We start from the raw sequence: 6,008 nt of genomic DNA, 5'->3' as shown, positions 1-6,008 counted from the left end.
CCGCACCCCTGCCTGCCTGGAGCGTCTGCGTCACCCAGGCACGCTGCCCCGGGGGCCAGTGAGCGCAGCCCGGCTCAGAATCAGACCAGTGCCCACGACTCGGGTCTGGGATCTGCCGTGGCAGGGCGTGGCTGGGAGGGCAGAGCGGTTCCTGAGACGGTGCCTCGGCTTTGGGCTCGTCCCCTCCTCCCCGGGGTCACCCTGGCGGTTGAGCTGCAGCCCGTGGTTCTTGGCAGATGAGTCAGATTGGGGCTTGCAGCTTTTCTAGAATTGCTCCTGGTAGGTTCTTCCTCTGTGGATCCTCTTATCCTCTAACCAAAAGGGCCGTGTCTTCCAGTCTCTCCAGGTGGGAGGCACGGTCGGCAAAGGGGCTCCAGACCTGAAGGCACCCACAAACCTTGCGGCCTCATCTGGGCTCCAGCCACAGAGCACCGTATTGGTTTTGTTGTGGACAAAGAAAGCACGTGATGAATGACATGCGTTCGTGGACCGTCCAGCATGGCGGGCACCGTGGTGCCTCTCACAATTGCAGGAACCGAGGCTCAGTGCCTTGTCTCGGTCACCCAGCCAGTGAGCTCCAGGCTCGGCAAAGCCAGGCTGCCCAGTCGTGGACCCTCCATAAAAGGGCAGTCACCTCCCACAAATGTCCCTGTAGCCCTTCCTCCCCAGCGCCACTCACAGATGAAGAAATGATGTCTGCAGCGGGGAAATTCCAGGATGGTTCTGCACCACGTGCAGACAGAGCGAATTGCAAAATAAAGTGACAAGCGAAAGAGCTGCCCCCTGGGGGTGCCCAGTCTAGTAAGGAAGGCAGGGGTGAGAGGGGAGGCCTGGGCTGTGTCTCCGAGGGCGGGTAGGAGTCTAAGGCCGGGGTTCCCAACTGTGGGTTATTCCGCCACCCCTCACCCGGGGACGCTGGGCGATGTCAGGGACATTTGTGGTTGTCACAACTCGGGGGGAGCTCAGGGAGGCTGCTCAGCACCCCCCAGTGCTCAGGATGCCCCCACCCCAGAGAATGTTCCAGCCCCAAATGTCAGCAATGCCGAGGTGGGGAGCCCTGGAGTAGGGTGATGGGTCACACTGAGGTCCTGGACCAGCAGCTGGGAGCTTGGTTGAAATTCTCACACCCTACCCTAGACCTGCTGGTGGACAGGGGCCAGCCGTCTGTGTTTCGTTTTGTTTTTTTAATTCAGTTTTATTGAGATATATTCACATACCATACAATCAACTGTGGTGCACAATCAGCTGTTCACAGCACCATCATATAGTTGTGCATTCGTCACCCCAATCGACCCTTGAACATTTTCCTTATACCAGAAAGAATCAGAATAAGAAATAAAAGTAAAAAAGAACATCCAAACCATCCCTCCCATCCCACCCTATTTTTCATTGAGGTTTTGTCTCCATTTTTGTACTCATCCATCCATATACTAGATAAAGGGAGTGTGATCCACAAGCTTTTCACAATCACGCTGTCATCCTGTGTAAGCTACATTGTTATACAATCGTCTTCAAGAGTCAAGGCTACTGGATTGCAGTAGTTTGATAGTTTCAGGTATTTGCTTCTAGCTATTCCAATACATTAAAATCTAAAAAGGATTATCTATGTAGTGCATGAGAATGTCCACCAGACTGACCTCTCGACTCCATTTGGAATCTCTCAGCCACTGAAACTTTGTTTCATTTCATTTCACATCCCCCTTTTCCTCAAGATGTTCTTAATCCCACGATGCCACAGTCATCTGTGTTTTAAAACAAGCCCTCCCCGTGATTCTGATGCACACTGAAGTTTGAGAGCCACTGGGGCAGCCTGTATGTTTTCCTATAGCAGCCCACTGTGGGATTTTAAAGAAGCAGCCCAGGAGATTCTGATGCACTTGCTTGGGGAACCCCAGTTTGAGAAACATTGGGACATCCATTATGAGCCTTGCATTCCAAAAGCATCTGCATATGCTTTTTCAGTCTCCTCAGGTGAGCTCCACTCCTTTCCTACCATCTTGTTTTGTCCATCACCAGGAGAGCATTTACAACCTCTTCCAAATTTACCCCAAACCCAGCCTAATTGTTCAGGAGAGAACCAGAAACTTTATGATCTGAAACCACACAGAGGTGGTGGAGGAGGGTAGAAGACAAGAGCTGTCAGCGTCTCGTCCAGGAGCCCGTGACTCGCTTGTGTGACTTGGATGAGAAGCGTGTCGTAGATAATTACTGCTCGATCCCACGTGCGTTCGAAATAGGATGTTTCTGAATATTCCTGTCACGGCAATTAAACGTGGATTTAGCATTAAGTCGTGACTTATAAAGAGCTTCCAGGAGGAGGTTAGAGCTTGTGACTGAAGGCAGCCCTGGTTGGAATTTTGAAGGCTCTGTTCTCCATCTCTGCTGCATCCTTTGTGCAGAATGCCTGGGCAGCCTGACCCTACAGGAGCTGGACCGCAAACCCCACCCAGATGAAGTCCCAAGAATCTACAATGAGGAAACAAAGTATGTTTCCTTCACTGGAGCAGTGGTTCTCAGCTTAGGGGCACCAGGCTATATCTGGAGACACTTTTGGTTGTCCTCACTGGGGCTTGCTACTGGTCTCGAGTAGGTTCCAGTTTGCTAATGCTGCCATCTTGCAAAACACCAGAAATGGACTGCCTTTTATAAAGGGGGTTTATTTGGTTACACAGTTACAGTCTTAAGGCCATAAAGTGTCCAAGGTAATGTGTCAACCATAGGGTACCTTCACTGGAGGATGGCCAATGGCGTCCGAAAACCTCTGTTAGCTGGGAAGGTACGTGGCTGGCGTCTGCTTGCTCCCAGGTTGCGTTTCAAAATGGTGTTCTCCAAAATGTCTCTGTCAGCTTCCAAAGGCTGTCTTCAAAATGTGTCTCTCAGCTGCAGTTAGCAGTGAGCTCCTTCTGTCTGAGCTCTTACATAGTGCTCTAGTAAACTAATCAAGGCCCATGCCGAAAGGGCAGGGCCACACCTCCATGGAAATTATCCAGTCAGAGTAATCACCTGCAGTTGGGTGGGTCATATCTCCATGGAAACAACCCAATCCAAAGGTTCCAATCTAATCAACACTAATACAGCTGGCCCCACAAGATTGCATTGAAGAACATGGCTTTTTCTGGGGGACATAATATAGCCAAACTGGCACAGTGCTCAACTCCCTACAATGCACAGGACAGCCCCCACTGCAGAGAATGATCCGGCCCCAAGTGTGGGAAACCCTGCTCTGCAGAATTACCCACAGCCAGCTGATAAATGTGTCAAATGAACAAATGAATGTTCCAAACCATCTTGCCGTCAGCAAAAAATAATTGTTCACTGGCCCTAGAGAGCTCTGTGTCTTTGCAGGAACAGGGTAACTAGAAAACCCAGATGAAGTCAGCTTTTTACACCCCTTGCTAAATCTATTATTTCAAAATTTGAGCGGAGACCGAGCCCTGGAGCTTGGCTGCTGGTGGATGAGGGAGGGAAGCCGTTACACTGTGGGCCACCAGGTGGTGCGCCGGAGCTGTGGCCTCCTCAGGGTGCAGCATCAGGACCAAATGACTGGGATACAGGTTAGCAGTCTAAGCTGTATATATATAGTCTAGACTAGAATACAGTCTACAGGCTGTTTCTAGAGACGAGCGTTGTGCAGTTGGAACTGGTTCTCCTTTCAGAATCACAAAGAGAGAAGCCCTCACCAGAGAAGCTCCGCCAGGGGCTTCTGCTCTGATGGAGCCCGTTCCAACCATCCGTGGACATCTATCCCTGCAGTGACGAGGTTTGAGGACGATGCAAATGGACCCTGAGGGTGCCTGTAGAAGACACAAATTCTCAGCTCGTGGTTGTTCCTCATTCTTTGAAAGTTAGTGTAGACTCAATGCATGCATCCCTTTTTTAAAAACTTGTTTACGACTATGCTGTTTTAAAAATTTTTTACTGAAGATGTGCAGCTCACAGGTGCACATCTGAAAGTGCACCAATTATAAGCAAACGGCTCGATGAACTTTTCCAAAGGGAACACACCCATGTCAATAGCTCCCAGACCAAGAAACAGAACCCACCCAGCCCTTTACCCCCACCCAAGATGCTCCGCTGTGCCCTTTCCACTCATTTACTGTCCTAAAGCCAACCACTATCCCAACCTTCAAGGCTATGGATTAGTTTTGCCTGTTTTGAAATCTATACCTGGGACAGGTAAAGCCCTTTACCTTTCTTCTCAGAAAAAAAAAACAGAATTTGTTTTGGAGTAGGCAATATTTTCTTAGTACCCCAAAAGCATGAATTATAAATTTAAAACAAACCAAATTGGACTGTATTAAAATAGTGAGATCATTAAAAAGAGGGGGAAATATGAGCCATTTAGTGGGTGTGCTGGTTTGAATGTATTGTGTCCTCCAAAACATCATTTTCTTTGATGTAATCTTGTGTGGGCAGACATATCAGTGTTGATTAGATTGTGATTCTTTGAGTGTTTCCATGGAGATGCGCCCCACCCAACTGTGGGTGATGACTCTGATTGGATAATTTCCATGGAGGTGTTACCCCACCCATTCAGGGTGGGTCTAAATTAAATCACTGGAGCCATATAAATGAGCTGACAAACAGAAGGAACTCAGTGCAGCTGAGAGTGACGTTTTGAAGAGCAACTGAGAGTGACATTTTGAAGAGGAGCTACAGTCAAGAGGGACACTTTGAAGAACGCACAGAAGCTGAGAGAGTAGCTGCAGATGAGAGACAGTTTGAAGACGGCTGTTGAAAGCAGACTCTTACTCTGGAGAAGCTAAGAGAGGACAAAACACCCCAAGAGCAACTAAGAGTGACATTTTTGAGGAACTGCAGCCTAGAGAGGAACGTCCTGGGAGAAAGCCAGTTTGAAACCAGAACTTTGGAGCAGACACCGGCCATGAGCCTTCCCAGCTAACAGAGGTTTTCCGGACGCCATTGGCCATCCTCCAGTGAAGGTACCCGATTGCTGATGTGTTACCTTGGACACTTTATGGCCTTAAGACTGTAACTTTATAATCAGAGAAACCCCCTTTTATAAAAGCCAATCCATTTCTGGTGTTTTGCATTCTGGCAGCATTAGCAAACTAGAACAGTGGGTGGAGGCATTTGCAATATTTATTTGATGAAAATACAAAAAAAACACACACACACACACAAAAGAAAACCCTCTTACAAATCAACAAGAATGAGAGAACCCAATTTTTATAAAAGACATAACACTTTAAAAGCACTTCCCAAAACACGGTATGCAAGTGATCAATATGCATATGAAAAGGGGCTCCATTTCATTGGATAGCAGAGAAAGGCTAATTAAAAACATAATGTGAAACCACTACACCAGAACCTCTGCAATGAAGAGTGCGTCGCACAAAAGTGCATCGGGGGCCCCCCAAGACCACCCCCAGATTTGATGATTTGCTAGAACTCCCAGGACTCCACATATAGTCAGTCACGGCTATGATTCATCATTAAAAGGATTCAAAGCAAAATCAGCAAAGGGAAAAGGCATGTGGAGGAGCCAAATCCAGGGGAGACAGGCAGAAGCTTCCAGAATCCCCTCCCCGTGGAGTCGCGCAGGACGCGCTCAATTCCCCCAGCAGCCAGTGGAGACAGCACGAGTGAGACACCGTCTCCCAGTGAAGCTCGTTAGAGACCCAGTTCCCTTGGGGCTTTTAATTGGGGCTGCTCGTGTGTGCACCTCTGCCTGGTACGGACCCAAATCCAGGTCCCCGGGAGGACAGGTGTCCAGTCGGCATAAAGCGCATTTTTGTATAAATAGTTTGGGCACAGGGAGCTGGTCTTATCAGGGACTGGTGGGAACCCCCCCAAATCCAGGCCCCGGATTCCCAGCCAGGGCAATCAGACCCTTCTAAGGGGAGCAGCCTTGGGCCTGCTGCATTGACTCTTCTGCAGAAAATGGCAAGAGCTACCTGTACGTGAAGGTCTAAAGCTGAGGTTGTGCACAACCTACAGCCGTGCAAGTTCACAGCTGGCCATACACCCAACAGCAACGTGTATGA

Source organism: Choloepus didactylus, assembly GCF_015220235.1.
Source record: "Choloepus didactylus isolate mChoDid1 chromosome 25 unlocalized genomic scaffold, mChoDid1.pri SUPER_25_unloc1, whole genome shotgun sequence".
Classification (NCBI taxonomy): Eukaryota; Metazoa; Chordata; class Mammalia; order Pilosa; family Megalonychidae; genus Choloepus; species Choloepus didactylus.
Note: the sequence above shows the minus strand (reverse complement) of the source record.